At 48.3% G+C, this 18,428-nt stretch overlaps 1 long non-coding RNA gene across 1 annotated transcript; it reads right to left on the bottom strand.

Moving 5' to 3' along the window:
* Positions 1–9: 9 nt before the first annotated feature.
* LOC125116743 (uncharacterized) lies at positions 10–15,774 on the bottom strand. Its single transcript, XR_007132413.1, has 6 exons — positions 15,577–15,774; positions 14,043–14,116; positions 12,997–13,345; positions 12,482–12,593; positions 4,471–5,334; positions 10–37 (listed from the first exon to the last, which is right to left on the bottom strand). It is a non-coding gene; the product is annotated as an uncharacterized LOC125116743 (long non-coding RNA).
* Positions 15,775–18,428: the final 2,654 nt, after the last annotated feature.

Below are 18,428 nucleotides of genomic sequence, written 5' to 3'. Positions count from 1 at the left end.
TCCCCTGTTGCGGTGGTGTAGGCCAGCAGCTGCAGCCCTAAAAAAGACAGAAATAAATAAATAAATAAATAAATAAATAAATCAAGCAAGCAAGCAAGCAAGCAAGCAAGCAAGCAAGCCAAGAAAATGCCCAGGTCCTCTATATATACTGATATAGCAATAAGAGGGAGTGTTGAGAAACCATCTGTCTGGGTGGCTGGTGAGGGTTGAGACTTGCCACAGGCAGGGGAGTCTTTCAAGGTCAGAACAAAACCCAAACCCAATTCCATTCCATCTAACTTCCTGGGTTTGCTCACCCCAGTCTGCATCGATGCCACAGGCACAGACTTCACACTTTGCACTCGCTCTAGGGAGCCGTGCTCTGAAAAGATCAGCTCTCCAGAAGCCCTCAAGATGCTTCCAAAACAACCCATGGTTTTATCACCGAGAGGAATTAAAACAAGATCTAAATAAATGGAAAACACCCCATGTGCATATGGACTGGAAGACAGTATTGTTAAGATGACAATGCTCCCTAGTTGATCTACAGATTCCGGGGGATCCCTATCAGAATCACAGCTGGCCTCTTTGTAGAAACTGACGAGGTGATCCTACAATTCAAGTGCTATTGCACCGGACCGAGAAGAGTCAACAATCTCGAAAGAACAAGTTGGGAGACTGGCACATTCCCATTTCAAAACTCACTGCAAAGCAGCAGAAATCGAGACAGTGTAGAGCTAGCACTGGCAAGACAGACAGATCAATGGGCTAGAACTGAGAGTCCAGAAATAATGCTCCCTGTCTATGGCCAATTGATTTTCAACAAGCGTGCCAAGACCATTCAGTGTGGAAAGAACAGTCTCTTCAAGGAAAGGTCAGCTGGATATAGCCACAAAGCTAAAGAATGGAATTGCACCCTTCCCTCACACCATGTAAAAATTAACTCAAAACAGATCAAAGAGCTAAACATAAGAGCCAGAACCATACAACTCTTGGAAGAAAACAGGGGTATCTTCATGACTTCAGATTTGGCAATGGATGTGACCCAAGTTTGGCAATTGTACAAGGCACAATAGATGTGATACACATCTTAGATATGACACCAAAAACATGAGCCACAAAAGAAAAAACAGATAAACTGGATGTCATCAAAATTAAAAACACCTACGCTTCAAAGGACATTATCAAGAAAATAAAGAGACAACCCACATAATGGGAGATACCATTTGAAAAATCATATCTTTGATAAGGGACTTGTATCTGGAATGTGTAAAGAACATCTGTAAACACAAATAGTAAAAAGAACAGATGACGTAACTTAGAAATGGGCAAATGAAGTGTTTGCAGGTGGCCTAGTGGTTAAGGATCTGGTGTTGTCACTGCTGTAGCTCAGGTCACCGCTGTGGTGCGGGTTTGATCTCTGGCCCGGGGGAAATGCCGCATGCCACAGGTGTGGCCAAAAAATATTTAAAAACCGGGCAAGTGAGCTGAATAGACATTCCTACAAAGAAGACATCCAAATGGCTGGTAAGCACATGGAGAGATGCTCGGCATCATTACAGCCATCAGAGGAGAGGAAATCCAACCACAGTAAGATGCCACTTCATGCAGTTACACCACAGGGTGGCCACAACGAAAAAGTCTGACAGTGACCAGCGCTGGTGAGGGTGTGGGGGTATCAGAACCTCCTACTCTGTTGGTGGGGCTGTAAGATGGTGCAGCCATTTAAATAGTGCAGAGGTTTCTCCGCTGGCTCAAGACAGAGTTCCCATGTGGCCCAGTATTTCCACTCCTAGGGTCCCACCCAGTGGGAATGAAAACACGTTCCCACAAAAGCTTTCATATGAGCATTTATAGCAGCATCATTCATAAGAGCCAACAGGTAGAAATAACCCAGTGTCCATTAGGAATGGATTTTTAAATTTGGTACATTCGTAGTCGCGGGCTACTCCGCCACAAGTGGAACGAAGGACTGACACAGGCTACACCAGGGGTGAACTCTGAAAACGTGCTAAGTGAGGGAGCCTGTCACAGAAAAACACATTCTATGTTTCCATTGATTTCTTATTTTTTATTTTATTTTGCTTTTTAGGGCCGCACCTGCAGCATATGGAAGTTCCCAGGCTAGGGCTCGAATTGGAGCTGCAGCTGCCGGCCTACGCCAGAGCCACAGCAACGTGGGATCCGAGCCGTGTCTGTGACCTACACCACAGCTCACGGCCACACCAGATCCTTAACCCACTGAGCGAGACCAGGGATTGAACCCACACCCTCATGCTTACTAGTCAGGTTTGTTATTGCTGAGCCACAGCGGGAACTCCAATTCTATGTCTCCTTTTATATGAAATGTCCAGAATAGGCAAATCCACATGGATAGAAAAGGGCTCCATTAATGCTTAGAGCAGGGAAACAGGTGAGGAGTGGTTTAGAGGATAATAGTTAAAAAAACACGGGGATTTTTTCCAAAATAAAAATGTCCTAAAGTTGGGAGTTCCTGTCGTGGCTCAGTGGGTAACAAACTCAACTAGTATCCATGAGGATGCGTATTTGCTCCCTGGCCTTGCTCAGTGAGTTAAGGATTTGGCGTTGCTGAGGCTGTGGTGTAGGTCGCAGATGTGGCTCGGATGCTACCCCTAGCCTGGGAACCTCCATGTGCCACAGGTGCAGCCTAAAAAGACAAAAGACAAAAAAAAAAAAGTCCTAAATTTGACTGTGCTGATGGCTGCTCATGTCTGTGAATATACTAAAAACCACTGAATTGTACATTCTAAATGGGCAAATTGTATGCTATGTGAATTTTCTCTCAATAAACGGTTATAAAAAAGTCTTGTGGTTTTATTAAAGCATTAAAGGAAAGTCAACATGGCTTTTCATGGAGAACTACTCTTAAGGTTTTTGGTTTTCTGGGGAAACTCTTTCCTGGAGAAACCTGCCCAGGCTCAGGTCCCAGGCCAGCACATGGGAGCCACTGCGGCTCTTTCTGTCCCTGATCTAATCGGGCCAAGGGTCCCCCGGCCAGGGACATCAAGGTCACGCCTGCCTGGGCTGCCCGGGGTGATGCAGGGCAGGGCCAGGCTCCCCACCCCTGCCCTAATCCTGGCCCTTGGTGGCCCTGGGGGGATGAGCCCGAGTTCTTCCTGGTTCCTTTTGATGCTGCCTGTGGAGCAGGCAACACACAGGCCTTCTCATCCAAAGCCATCTCCTAAGTCAGATTTTTCTTAAAGAAAAAGAAAAATCCTTTGGGGATGGTTTTAAAAAACTGTTTCCATATTTCCTAACATTCCAGAATACCCAGTCCTACTTTTTATTACTATTACTATTATTATTATTATTTGGCCTTGTCTTCAGCATGTGGGAAGTTCCCTGGGCCTAGCAATGGAACCCACACCACGGCATCAACCTGAGCCACAGCAGGGACAATGCCGGATCCTTAACCGCTAGGCCGCTAGGGAACTCCCTCGGGCCTACTTTTTATGCCTGGCAGCCCTGTTTCTTCAATTGCTTTAAAACTTGTCTTGCTCCGATGGATATCAGGAATCTCAGCCATCCCACTGCTGCCACCCTGGTCTGAGTCTCATCAGCGCTTCCCTGGTTCAAGGCCTCCTACCAGTCCCACTGCTTCTCCTGCTGTGCCCACTCTCCCTCAGCACAGAAACCAGAGGGTCCTTTACAATGAAAGGCGGACAGCTGCATGGCATCTCTTGCAATGCCACGAGGACACCCAGTCAGCTGTGCCACCCCTGCCATGCCCCATTCTCTCTCCTGCTGCCCGACCGCCAGGGCATGGAATACCCTACATCTCTCACTTGTTTTTTTTTTTTTTTTTTAATTAGGGCCATGCCTGTGGCATATGGAGGTTCCCAGACTAGGGGTCGAATCAAAGCTGTAGCTGCCGGCCTACACCACAGCCACAGCAATGTGGGATCCGAGCCGTATCTGCGACACACACCACAGCTCACAGCAACTGCGGGATCCTTAACCCTCTGAGCGAGGCCAGGGATTGAACCCGCGCCCTCAGGGATGCTGGTCAGATTCGCTTCCACTGAGCCACGACAGGAAATTCTACCTTCTATCTCTTGAACACAGATTTCCCACTTGCTGGAAATATCTTCTTCTTTTTTTAATTTTTTTTTTGTCTTTTTGCCTTTTCTAGGGCTGCACCCGTGGCATGTGGAGGTTCCCAGGCTAGGGGTCTAATCGGAGCTGTAGCCACCGCCCTACACCACAGCTCAGAGCAACGCCGGATCCCTAACCCACTAAGCAAGGCCAGGGATTGAACCCACAACCTCATGGTTCCTAGTTGGATTTGTTAACCACTGAGCCACGACGGGAACTCCTGGAAGTATCTTCTGCAAAAGCATCTGCTCTGTCCCCTCACTGAGGTCCAGCCCCATTCCCGGGGGGTGGGGGGGTCCCCGCCGGCTCCATGGAAGTGAAGGCCCCAGCTGCCGCCCCACACTCCCTCCCCCGTTTTCTTTAAGGTCCCTTTACTTGCGTCATGTCCCGAAGCGCGGGCTTGACCGAATTCACTTGTGTGCTGTCACCCCGGAGGCCATAAGCCTGGGGGCAGGGCCTGTCTGCCGGGATCGCTGCCACACCCTCCGCACCCCGGCTTCCAGAAACCAGACTTCAAGGCAGTGGTATTCTGTCCCCGCCTTCGCCCGGGGCCGCGTCCACGAGCTTGACGGCGAAACAAGTCACATCTTCATTCCCACCGACGTGGGCGGGATTCAGCGTTTCCTCCGTCATGGACACAGGCGGTTCCAGCGACTTTCTGCAGAGACGGTGACGAATCCTTGATGGGCAGCCCGGTCTCACAGTCCTGACAACTAACAGACCTGTTGTTAGATCTTGCTACTTAGCGCATGAATTTTAAAGAAGCCCGTAGATCACAACACCGCAAATGTCATTTTTAAGGGTTTGGTAACTAGTCGGGAGACTTTTCTTTGTGATCCTATGAGTTTTTTTTAATTAAAGTAGAGTTGATTTTCAATGGTGTACCAATTTCTGCTGTACAACAAAATGACCCAGTCATATGTACACATCTTTTTTCTTGTATTATCTTCCATCACGTTCTATCCCAAGGCCATGCCACCCTGGGCATGCCTATGCACTTTTTTAAATGCATTTAAAACATTGTTCTGAAAAAGGGGTCTACGGCTTCGCCAGGCTGCCACAGGGTCCACGGCGCAGAAGAGGCAGGAGCTCTGGACGGGACGCACCTGCTTCAAGGCTCAGGACATATGCGCTTTAATATCAACCCACGCTGGCCTGTTGAGAATTCGGCTCTTTTCATTATCCGGTATGGTTTTGCTCCACAGCACACAGGTTGTGTGTTAGTTCATAATATACACTCTGCAAAGGAACAGAACAAGAGGAGGACTCCTGAGGTGGACGTGCAGCCTCCCTGGGGCCCAGTGGGCCCCAGACTTGATGGAGGCCTCACCGTGGACCCAGTTCAGGAGCAGAAGCAAGAGAGACATTGAGCAGTTAATAACCCATTTCTTCTTGCTTTCTTGCAATCCAGGCTTACTGTGAAAATAAAAGCAGGGGACACGGATGGGAAGAGAGGGTTAATCGCCTCCATCCCAGCTCTGCCTAAACCGCCCCTCCTCCCAAATAGATGCATTTTTACCAATGGGTTGTCAACTTTTTTAGACCTCATTCTAAGGACTTTAGAAATAGACATTTCCATGTGTTAGGAAAAAACCCTAACTGGATCAAGATTTTCTATTACTCAATATCTACCCCCATGGTACCTGGAGATGCCTCCACCCTTTCCGGCAGGTGTAGAGAACTCTGCTGTCGAGATGAAAGAGCATCTATTTAACCAGCCCCTGCTGAAGAGGTTTCTATTCTTTTCTACTGAAAACAATGCTATGTGCACAGTGAAAATATTTTAGAGACACCATTTTAAAAAAAGTTGTTCCAAACTGGGACACTGAAAACCATAAAACATAATTGAGAAAAATTTTAAAGATCTAAAGAATTTGGAGTTCCCATCATGGCGCAGTGGTTAATGATCCGACTAGGAACCATGAGGTTGCGGTTTGATCCCTGGCCTTGCTCAGTGGGTTAAGGATCTGGTGTTGCCGTGAGCTGTGGTGTAGGTCGCAGATGCAGCTCGGATCCTGAGTTGCTGTGGCTGTAGTGTAGGCCGGTGGCTACAGCTCTGATTAGACCCCTAGACTGGGAACCTTCATATGCCACAGGAGCGGCTCAAGAAAAGGCAAAAAGACGAAAAAAAAAAAAAAAAAGAAGAGAAGAATTATAGGGATATACCATGTTCATGGGTTTAAAAACTCAATAGTAGAGTTCCCGTCGTGGCTCAGCAGAAATGAATTCGACAAGGAACCATTAGGACGTGGGTTCGATTCCTGGCCTTGCTCAGTGGGTTAAGGATCTGGTGTGGCTGTGAGCTTTGGTGTAGGTCACAGACACGGCTTGGATCTGGCGTTGCTGTGACTGAGGTGTAGGCCGGCAACTATAGTTCTGATTTGACCCCTTGCCTGGAAACTTCCATATGACGCAGTCACGGCACTAAGAAGACAAAAAATAAAAAAATAATAATAAAATTAAAAAATTAAAAATTAAAATAAAAACTCAATAGTGTAAATGGGTAAATTCTCCCAGAATTAATTTGTAGATAAACATAATGAAAATATCAGGTTACTTTCGTGGAAATTAACAAACTAATTCTGAAATTTATGGACTAGCAAAGGGCCCAGACTAATCAAGGTGATCTTGAAGAAGCATAAAACTGGGAAATTTAGGAGTTCCCGTCATGGTGCAGCAGAAACAAATCTGACTAGGAACCATAAGGGAGGTTCAATCCCTGGCCTCGCTCAGGGGGGTTAAGGATCCGGTATTGTTGTGAGCTGTGCTGTAGGTCACAGACACTGCTTAGATCTGGCGTTGCTGTGGCTCTGGTGTAGGCTGGTGGCTACAGCTCCGATTTGACCCCTGGCCTGGGAACCTCCATATGCCGTGAGAGCGGCCCAAGAAATGGCAAAAAGACAAAACAAACAAACTGGGAAATTTAGACCCACCAGCAGGCGGGGCTTTTTTTTTTTACGGCCACACCCACGGCATGTGGAGGTTCCCAAGTTAGCGGGTCCAACTGGAGCTACAGCCGCCAGCCTACACCACAGCCACAGCAACGCCAGATCTAAGCAGTGTCTGTGACCTACAGCACAGCTCACAACAATACCGGATCCTTAACCCCCCTGAGCGAGGCCAGGGATTGAACCTCCCTTATGGTTCCTAGTCAGATTTGTTTCTGCTGCACCATGACGGGAACTCGGGGCAAGGCTTATTTTAAAAGAGCAATAATTGGAGTTCCCGTCATGGCTCAGTGGTTAATGAATCTGACTAGGAACCATGAGGTTGCGAGTTTGATCCCTGGCCTCACTCAGTGGGTATAGGTCCCAGATGCAGCTTGGATCCTGTGTTGCTGGCTCTGGCATAGGCCAGTGGCTACAGCTCCGGTTAGACCCCTAGCATGGGAACCTCCATATGCCGAGGGTGCGGCCCTAGAAAAGGCAAAATAAATAAATAAATAGATAGAAAACAGCAACAACTATACTGTGTATCATTGGCACAAGGACAGATCAAAAGTCCAGAAAGAGACCCACACGTGACAAGGTAAAGGCTGGGTCCACATGCAGCACAGACTCAATTTGGCTCCAGACCCAGGTAAACCCTGACTCCCTACCTCACACACCACACAAAAATCAAGTCCACATGAATCCGCAGCTCAATGTGAAAGATAAAACAATAGTGTGTTTAGAAGAAAACACAGGAGACTGTCTTTATCCGCTTGTGACAAACCAAGATAAACTAAACGGGAAACAATATCCTCAGTGTAAAATAAAAACAAACAAACAAAAAATTGGTAAAGTTGACTACAGTAAAATAAAGACATTCTCTTCTTCAAAATGATACATTTAAGAGAACAAAAAGGCAAGCCACAGAGAGGGAGAAGATATTTACAAGATATACAACCGGCAAAGAAATCAGCATATAGAGAACATCGATAAGAAAAAAGCAGACAGCTTAATAGAAAGGGGCAAAAGGCTTGAGAAGGCAATTCACAGAAAAACCAGGTATCCACGTGGCCAGTGAATAAAAGATGCCAACCTTCTAACCATCAGAAAAAAGAAAATTAAACAACAAAGTGATACCAGTACACCTCCATGGGGATGGCTGATTATAAAACACAGACACCATGTGCTTGTGGAAATATGTGTACCCGTGGAACCCCTCGCCCACTGCTGGTGGGAGAGTAAAGTGGTCCAAGGACGAGAGAAAACACTTGGATAGGGTCTCCTGACATGGACCAGCACGGCCAGCAAGCCCACTGCTAGGCACACACACCGCAAGGCACACACGTTCACGAAAACACGTGGACAGCGATGTTAACAGCAGCACGATTTCGAAACAGCTTTGCTGAGGTTTCGTCCATACACGAAAAGTGCGCATATCTAATGTACACCATTGGATGAGCTTGGACATCTACATGTCTGTGAAAGCATCACCATAATCAAGGTATCCATTACCTCCCAAAGTTTCCCTGAGCAGCATATGTTTAACAGCCCCAAACCAGAAACAGGCCCATCAAGATACAACGAATAAATGAAACCGTGGCACAGTCATATAGAATGAGTATTCGATACAACAATGAGAATGCACTTCCTATCGCCACCAGCATTCACATGGAAGACTCTCCTATCACGTCCTGTCAACAGAACAAAGCCAGGTACACAAGAGAACACAACAAATATGATGTCCATTTGCATAACGTTTAAAAGGGCAAAAATGTGAATCAGTGGTGTGAAAAGTCAGAATTGAGGTTCCCTGGGTGGGGTGGTCTGCGGGGTCCTGGTGGGTTTACTTCGTAAAAGGCCCAGGGGCTCAGTGCTCACAGGTCTTAAACATCTCAGGATGGACAGACTTCACCAAAAGGTTTGTGTAAAAACGTAACAGAAAACATATTGTGTTTGATCTCTGTGCATAAATCAGTATTTCTTCATGGAGCAGTCCCTTTGCGGTTCGCTTTTTATTTTTTATTTTTGTCTTTTCTAGGGCTGCACCCTCAGCACATGGCGGTTCCCAGGCCAAGGGTCTAATTGGAGCTGTAGCTGCCGGCCTACACCACAGCCACAGCAATGTGGGATCCGAGCTGCATCTGTGACCTACACCACAGTTCATGGCAATGCTGGATCCTTAACCCACTGAGCAAGGCCAGGGGTTGAACCTGGAACCTCATGGTTCCTAGTTGGATTCATGAACCACTGAGCCATGATGGGAACTTTGTGGTTCACTTTTTCAACAAACTTTGTGCTTTTTCTTTTTTTGGGGGGAGCATGCCCATGGCATGTGGAAGTTCCCATGGGAAGTTTCCATGCTGCTGCAGTGACAATGCCAGACCCTCAATCTGCTGTACCACAAGGAAACTCCTAAATGAACTTCACCTTTGGATATGTATTGCCAAATATTCTCATTCACCACCACATAAAAAAAAATATCTATTTCTGGAAGTCCTAGCCAGAGCAATCAGGCAAGAAAAAGAAAAAAAAGACAGGAGAATTGGGGGGAAAAATCCAGTAAAAATGTCTCTATTTTCAGGTGACATGATTTCATATATAGGAAGACATAAAGACTCCACCAGAAAACTGGTATGTCTAATCAATAAATTCAGTAAAATCGCAGAATACCAAATCAACATATAAAAATCAGTAACATTTCTGAACACTAAGCATGAATGATGTGAAAAAGAAATAAATAAAACATCCCATTTACAACAGCATCAAGGTCAATAAAATAAGTAGGAATAAACGAAACCAAGGAGGAGAAAGCCTTCTACACTGAAAATTATGATACCGATGAAAGAAAATGAAGACATAAATCCATGGGAAAATATCCTGGGTTCATGAATTGGAAGAATATTGTTAAAACGCCCATATCTATGTTCAGTGCAATTCCTACCAAGATTCCAATGGCATTTTTTAACAGAAATAGAAAAAAAAAATCCTAAAATTTGTACAGAACAATAAAAGACCAAAATAGCCAAAGTACTCTGGAGAAACATAAAGCTGGAGATATCACATGCCCTAATTTAAAACTATATTACAAAACTATAGTAATCAAAACAGTACGGCACTGCCATAAAAACAAACATACAGATCAATGGAATAGACTAGAAATTCCAGAAATAAACCCATGTGTACATGGTTAATTAATTTATGACAAAGGAGCCAAGACTAGGTGGCTCCAATAAATGGCGCTGGAAAATTGACATGTAATAGCCACATATAAAAGAATGAAACTAGACCCCTAAATTATCTCACTTGTAAAAATCAACTCCAAATGTAGTAAAGGCCTAAGAGTACGACTGGAAACTAGAAAATCCTACAAGAAAACAGGGAAAAATCTCCTTGACGTGGGTCTTTGCAATGACTTTTTAGATACGACCCATAAAGTACAAGCAACAGAATAAAAAGTAAGCAAGTGGGACTACAGCAAACTAAAAGAATTCTGTATGCAAAAGACATCATCATGAACAGAACAAAAAGACAACCTAGGAACGGCAGAAAATATTTCACATCTAACTCTGCAAACAGCCTCGATTCCTCGCTGTTACTCCAGCTACAACACTTCCCAGAGGAAGGCTTTAAAGCATCCAGCTGAAGAGTCAGCCAACAGCGCCCCTGCCTCGGATGCCCCTGGCAGGTAACCAGAGTGGATGGCTCAGGTAATAGTGCAACCTGCAGCTGTGGAGGGCTGGAAAAACTAATTGCCCATCATGAAACTGTACCACACGCTGCCCAATGGAAGCAGTACTTCCTGGGCCGGGTTCCCGTCTGTGTTCTCTCTGGAAGTGGCCTCGCTGTGGCCTCGCCAAGCCCCGGAGGAGGAGCAGTTCTCTGCGCGCTGTTGGCCGCTTTCTCCCCCCAGCGTGGAGTGGCCAGTGCTTCGCGAGGGAGCAGAAGGGGCTCGTTTTTAACCCTAATGGATTTACGCAAAGACCATTCTCTTCATTCTTCCAAAACCCAAGTCCTAATTATCTCAGTGCCTGGGGGCCCTGGTGGTACAGCTGCAAATGCCACACTATGTAGCTTTGCTTTATGGAAATTTTCTTTCCTAAAGGACGTTGTTTCTTCAGCATGTGGGCCAGATGAGCCTGCACCTCTGGCTCTGCAGGCACTTGGGGGGACGAGCTCCTCGACTGGGCGGGGCTGCTGAAGTGAACGTGGGGGCTTCGTGGGAACGGTGATGAGCACTGGGTCTGGGGTCTGCTCTGTACAGAGAGCTGGGGGGGGGGGGGAGGCGGGGGGGGCAGGGGAGGGGGAGGGGAGGCAGCTGAGAACCAGTCGTGGGCAGAAGCTCGTCCAGCGTTTGCTGGGATGGAGAATGGCATCCGGACCATTGCTTTTTCGCCCGGAAGGTTTCTAATCAGCACGGAGGGCTGGAGGCCGTCAGAGGTGAGCTATGGGAAGGCGATTTCCCGGCCGTGTGGACGGAGGTGGCAGGGGTGGGGGGGAGTCTGGTGCGCTTGGACTTTTTTTTTTAAGTCAAACAAGAATCAATATTTAAGATTATGCAATGTCCATACCAGCCCGAAATAGCTGCCAACCCAAGGACAAGGGCTGGATAATTTACAATGCAAGGGATCCATTCTTTTTGAGAGGGGGGAAGGGAAAAATCAAGATTTAAGCTTTTTATCCTGAGCTGAACTTTTCTCCTCCATTCTTAATGGCACCAGATATAAATAAACCATCCATTTCGCTTTGTAGGCGTGATCTGTACTTTGCGCAGACTCTGAGGAAACAACAGGGCAGTTTCAGATCCTGAGCTCAGGCCGGAGCCGTAACCACCTCGGACACAACCCTCATTTACATGTTTCCTACTTCCAGTCCCGTCAAGATCCGCCTCTCGTTCCTGTGCCCGGACAATCGGCAGAGGAAGCCTTTTCATTGTCAGCTACGGATGGCTCTTCTGCCCCGTATTTTTAACGTGAAGATGAAATATTTCTAAATGCCTGTCACTAGCATCCCGTAACCGGCCCCCCTCCCCGCAGCTGCCGTGTTCCCTCAACCAAGTCAGAGGCTGCAGGTCACGCGAGCGGGCAGCGGGGGCTGTCGAGAGACCCCCCTGCCGTCATCAGAGTCTGGACTGTTTTTTATGGGGCTGGGCCTGTTTCTCAAGAAGCCTGCCTCATGGTCAGGCAACGTTTCCTTTGTCCCTGTTGCTGGGATTGCCGGCCTCCGCCACCCCAGACGCGACCCCCGGGCATCGTCCATCTCCAGGTGTCTCCAGGAGGAAGCCAGAAAGCACTGCCTCTTTCCGCCACCTGGAAGTGAAGATCAGGAAGGATGGAGTTGGAGCAAAGACCAGCAGGTGCCTGTACGGGGGAGGGACGGGACCGGAGCCCTGGGCTCCGCCTCGGGCCCACGTCCAGCCGGGCTTGAGCAGTCTTCCTGAGGCTCTGGCTCCTTCTCACCTGCGTCCTTCCGCTGCCTTCAGCTCTGCCAGCACCCGCCTCCTGCGGACAGAATGTGCTGTCCCCATCCAGCCAGCAGCAGCGTGCACTTCACTGCCCATCAGCCGGTTTCCTGTGTGGTGGCAGAAAGAGGGAGCACAGTTGCCGGGCCAGCATCTCCGCACCAGGGCTTCCCATGGGGCGTCAGAGCACCCTGGGCAAAAGTTCTCAGTCCAGGAAGACGGTCCGGTGAGGGAGCCATGGGCCTGGAGGGGGAGGCGGGCATCCTGGGCGACCCAGGCATTTTGGGTGGGGACCCCTTTCCCCACCTGGAAGTGGAGGGGGTCAAGGCCACCGGATCACAACCTCATAAACACCCTCCATGTTGGGCAAGTTTCACATCCACCTGCCTGCTAGAGATTCGAAGGAAGAAAAGCAAGGGCCGAAGAGCCTGGGGCTCACTCTACTCCAACAAAGACAGAGGGGAGGGTCCCCCTTTCTGTCCGGGGAGGAGGCGGCGGTGGGGGGGGACGAACCCAGCTTGTTAAGAGGCTGCGCCTGGCAGGTGGGCCTGGAGCTCGGCCGGCTCAGCCCGGAGAGTTCAGGGGCCTCGGTCTGCGTGGCCAGCTCTCCGGATGATTGTGAGTTTCCGTGGGACACACCACGTCCATACAGGAGCTTTGCAAACTGTAAAGTGCTCTTCTTGCTTCTACACATGAACGATCCACCAGATCAGCGACCAGAGTCAGAAAATAGCCACGTAGGGCAGGCCTGGCATAAATCTCCTGGGACCCAGGCGGGTCTGGAATCCCGGAGAGGGAGATGGTGAGGCGCCCCCACCCCATCAGACGTGACCTCCCAGGCGGCAGGCCAGGGCTCCAGCTCCTGCAAGGGAAGGACATGACACGTAGCCCTGTACCGTGTTTCAACCTGCGGCAGGCAGAGCCGTGTCTGGACCTGCCGCTCAGGGGCGCCCCGATGGGGCCGAGCCCACCACCCACCGTCACCATGGTGGAGCCTCCAGCGGGCCCGTGGCCTGGGAGGACGGGTGCCTGGGGTGGGGTAAGGTGGGGGGCAGCCGCTCTCCTAACCCGAGATGGTGATAAAGGCACATGGATTCCCTCCGTGCCTCAGAGGAGCCCCCGGGCGCTCCACGCACTGACAGGGAAGTGCCTGAAACCGACGTGAGGAGCGGCCCAAAGGGGAGAATCAACCCAAACGTTCAGGGCACCTGGGACTTGGGAGCGGGTGGGGAGGGGACGCCAGGTGCTCGCCTCCCCCAGTTCCAAACACTCAGGGAGGACCCTTCACCCGATCCGTTCAATCGCCTGCTGCGGCCTTGGCAGGAAAACCGAAATGAAGAGGTTATAGTGTCCACACTCTGGGGGCCGGTGCGCTGCGCTTTCAGGCAAGGCCTGCAGCTTCGCACACCGCCCCTCGGCCTCTTGAGGCCCCCCCACTACCACCCCCCCAGGCTGGCTGCCCTGGGGTCCCGCCCTGAACCCCTCACTCTACCCCCGGGCTCCCAGAAAACATGCCTATTTTCTAAACTCTTTCTGCTTGGAAGTAATTTCAAACTTACAGGAAAAGTTGGCAGAATAGAGCAAATGGGGCAACTTGTTACGCAGTCACAGCAAACGGCAATGCCGAGCACGGCTGATCAAGAGAAAAGCAAAAAGGAAACACGAAATACTAATATTGTACATTCAGGGGTTAGGAAGGTGGCCTGGTGAGCCTCGTTATGCCTGAAATTTAATAACTTAGAGGAAATGGATAAATTCCTTGAAATATAAAACTACAACTGATACAAAACAAACAGAAAATCAAAAAGCTTTACATGCATTTAAAAAGTTGCATCTGTAGATAAAGACCTCTTACAAATGTAACTTCAGGCTCAGAGGGCTTCCCTGGCAGCTCTATCAAATATTGAAGGGAGAAATAAGATCAACCGTTTCAGAGAAGAGAGAAAGGCACAGTACTGTGTCCACATGTGTCCTGAGTCCAGTGTAAGCAAAACTTGAGAATAAAGCAAGAGGGAAAGAAAATGATGGGCCAATATTGCTCTTGGCCAGAGACACAAAAATCATTCACAAAATACTAGCAAATTAAATCAGAAATAAGTAAGAAGAATAATCGTGACCACCCGAGTCTGTTCTGGGACTGCAAGGTTATTCTAACATTTAAAGATCAACCATAGGCGTTCCCATCACGGCTCAGTGGTGAACGAACCCGACTGGCATCCATGAGGATGCGTGTTCGATCCCTGGCCTTGCTCAGTGGGTTAAGGATCTGGTGTTGCCATGAGCTGTGGTGTAGGTCGCAGATGTGGCTCGGATCTGCTGTGGCTGTGGCTGTGGCTGTGGTGTAGGCCGGCAGCTACAGCTCTGATTTGACCCCTAGCCTGGGAACCTCCAGATGCTGCGGGTGCGGCCCTAAAAGGACACAATAAATAAAATAAAGAAAGAAAGATCAACTGTAATTCACTATAGTGGCAGAGGAAGGAGAACCACCGTATAATCTCAACAGTTTCAGAAAAAGCATTTGATACAATCAACTCATTCAATTTGGAAAACCTCAGCAAACAAAGAATGGAAGGGAACTTCCTCAGTGAGGTAAGAGGTATTTGTGAGAAACCTACAGCTAACATCCGGCTTAGCGGCTGCAACCTGAGTGGCTTTCCCCCAGGAGGGGAACCACGGCTGGAATATGCCTAGTCTATACATGTCTATGTATGACTGATATGCTTTGCTGTGCACCGGAAACGAATACGACACTGTAAGTTAAATTAAAAAAAGAATACCCATCCTTTTCATGTCTGTTCAAAACTGACTGGAGGTTATAACCAGTGAGATAAGATAAGAAAAATAAAAAGCGAAAGGTGGGAGAAGAAGAAGTACAATTCTATCCCCCACCCTCCACACATGATACAATTATACATGGAGAAAATCCTACATCATCTGAGACCTACAAGGGCAAGTCAGTACATTTTTAAGGGTGTGAAATTTAAGGACAAATTGGAAAGTTGAGTCAGTGTCATGAAAGAAAAGGAAAGAAAGTGTGAGAAGCTGCCACTGTCTGGAGGAGGCTAAAGGGATGCAAGTGACTAAACGTGGTACCTCAGATTGGATCCTGGATCAGGAAAACGGCATCAAGAGTTCTCTTACAGTCTAGCAGATTAGGGATCTGGGGTTGTCACTGCAGCAGCTTGGCTTGCTGCTGTGGCGCAGGTTCGATTCCTGGCTAGGAACTTTGGTGTGCTGTGGGCGCAGAGCAGGAAAAGGACATTGGTGAGAAAACTGTTGAGAGGTGAATAAAGTCTGTAATTTTTTCTTTTCTTTTTAGGGCCGCACCTGCAGCATATGGAAGTTCCCAGGTAGGGGTCGAATCAGAGCTGCAGCTGTCAGCCTACACCACAGCCACAGCAACGCGGGATCCAAGCCTCGTCTGTGAGCCACACCACAGCTCATGGTAATGCCAGATCCTTAACCCACCGAGTGAGGCCAAGGATCAAACACACATCCTGGACACTAATCGGGTTCGTAACCCACTAAGCCACAACGGGAACTCCTAAAGTCCGTAATTTAGTTGTTAGTACTTACCAAGGGTAATTTCTGTTTGGACAACTGTACCACTGTTACGTAGGCTGTTAATAATACAGAAAACTAGGCCAAGGGCACATGGAATGTCTGTACGATCTCTGTAATTGTTTTTTAAGTCCAGAGTCACGTCAAAATAAAACGTTTCAGGACGCAAAAGACACCGCTGGCTTCTTGAATGTAACAGAAGCAACAGGGCTCTGGCGGCAGCTGCGGCAGCTGCTCCACGAGGCTGGGTTCCTGTGAGAGCCTGGGAGCTGCTCCTGGGAGCTCAGCGCCTGAACTTCCTCCAAACGATTCTGTAGCTCTTAATACCCTGCAATAAATTCCTTGCTTGAACAGCCAAAGTCCCTGCTAAGAAAATGAAAAGGCAACGGCAGACCAGGAGAAGGTACTTCTAACACATACAATTAACAGAGGAATTGCTCTGAGGATATATAAAGAAGTGCTACCACTCAATACTGAGGTGACAAATAGGAAAACAAGAAGGAAGGAAATAGCCACATCATCGAGGAATATAAAAAGAGCCGGGAAGCCCATGAACAGTACCCAATACCGTTACTCACCCAAGATGCCCACGAAAAACCACCGAGAGATTTCACTTCACACACATTAGGGGTAAAATTTAAAAGAACAGCAGCCCTAAATACCGTATATATTTCTGGCGAGTGTGTAAAATCCTACTACCACTTTGGAAAACTGAAAGTGCCTATTAAGGTAAGTTATATCCTATGTATATACCTGGGAGAAACACACACACACGGCCACAAAAGACTGGAACAAGAATGCTGACAGCAGCTTTATTTATAGAAGCCAAAAGCTGCAAACAGCTTCGTGCCCGTCCACAAAAGAACGAATAAACCAGCAGTGGAATGCTTTTACAATGGCATATGCTAGCGGGCGAGAGGACGTGAACTTTGGATTCAGGTAGGAAGCCACGGGGTTGAGTGAAAGAAGCTGTGCATACAGAGCATGCCTACTGTGGGATTCCTCTTACAGGAAGTTCACGACAATGAACTCATGGTACCAGGAGCAGGACAGGAGCGCCTGGGGGGTGGGACTGATGGGAAGGGGCAGGTGGGACGTTTGTGAAGGGAGGCAAAAGGTCCATATCTTTAAACGTTTTAAAATTGACATAAAGTAGACATGACATAACATAAAAAGCTACCTAAATGTCCATCGACAGATGAATGGATAAAGAAGATGTGGTACATACATACAATGGAATACTACTCAGCCATAAGAAAGAATGAAACAGTGCTGTCTGCAGCAAAATAGATGGACATAGAGGTGATCACACCTAGTGAAGTAAGTCACAGAAAGACAAAGACCATATGCTATCCCTTACACGTGGAAGCTAATAAGAATGATAGAAATGCACTCATTTACGAAACAGGAAAGAACTCAAGATGGCAAAACCAATCTCATGGTTTCCATAGGGCAAAATGTTGGGAGGGAGGAATTGGTAGGACAGGAGTGACACACACATACTCCTGAATAAACCAGATATTTGACGGGAACCTACTGCATAGCACAAGGAAATCTACTCAATAGTGTGTAATAACCTACACAGGAAAAGAGAATACACACACACACACACACACACACATTCGCTTTGCTGTACACCTGAAACGAATACAACATTGTAAGGCAACTGTACTGCAATGAAATTAAAAAACACAGAAGCTGTTTTAACCACTTTGAGTGCGTAGTTCATCTACAACCACCCATCTCCAGAACACCTGTGAGCCACCGTCTCACCATTTCCCCTCCCCTCAGCCAGCAACAGTCTCTCTCCTGTCTGGGAATCTGCCTCTTCTCCAGGGACTCTGTGCGAGTGGAATGATGCAATGCTTGCCCTTTATATCTGGCATGTTTCACGGGGCGCTGTATCTGCAGGTTTCCTCCGTGCTGCAGGAGGCGTCATAATTTCCCTGCTGAGGCTAAATAATACCCCATTTACGGGTGGCCCCCATTTTGTTTGCTATTCACCCAGTGATGGTTCGTTTGGATTTTTGCTCCCACCTTTTGGCTGTTGTGAATAATGTCACAGGAACATAAGTGTGGGAAGTTCTGCCTCTCGACGGGGTGTTGGTTACACCGGGGTACATTTGCAAAACTCGTACGGAGCACTGCGAGGCTGTGCACTGTCCCCGATCTCAGGCGCTACCAGACCGGCCTCGGCAGGCCCTGGGCACGGTCCTCCCCTCCCTCTGCTCTCCTCCTCCCCAGCCCTTCTGCCTGGGGGCCTTGGGAGGAAAGCCCCCCCACCACGCCACTTCCTTCCGCTTGAGCCAGGGCTCTGCGCCTGCCCCCGTCACTCAGTTCGACCCCCGTGGGGGCGGCCAGGAGTCACGCCGTGTGTGGGGAAC

The sequence above is a fragment of the Phacochoerus africanus genome, chromosome 15, assembly GCF_016906955.1.
Source record: "Phacochoerus africanus isolate WHEZ1 chromosome 15, ROS_Pafr_v1, whole genome shotgun sequence".
NCBI classification, from domain to species: Eukaryota; Metazoa; Chordata; class Mammalia; order Artiodactyla; family Suidae; genus Phacochoerus; species Phacochoerus africanus.
The sequence above is the reverse complement of the archived record's forward strand: the minus strand, read 5'-3'. Positions and strand labels throughout refer to the sequence as shown.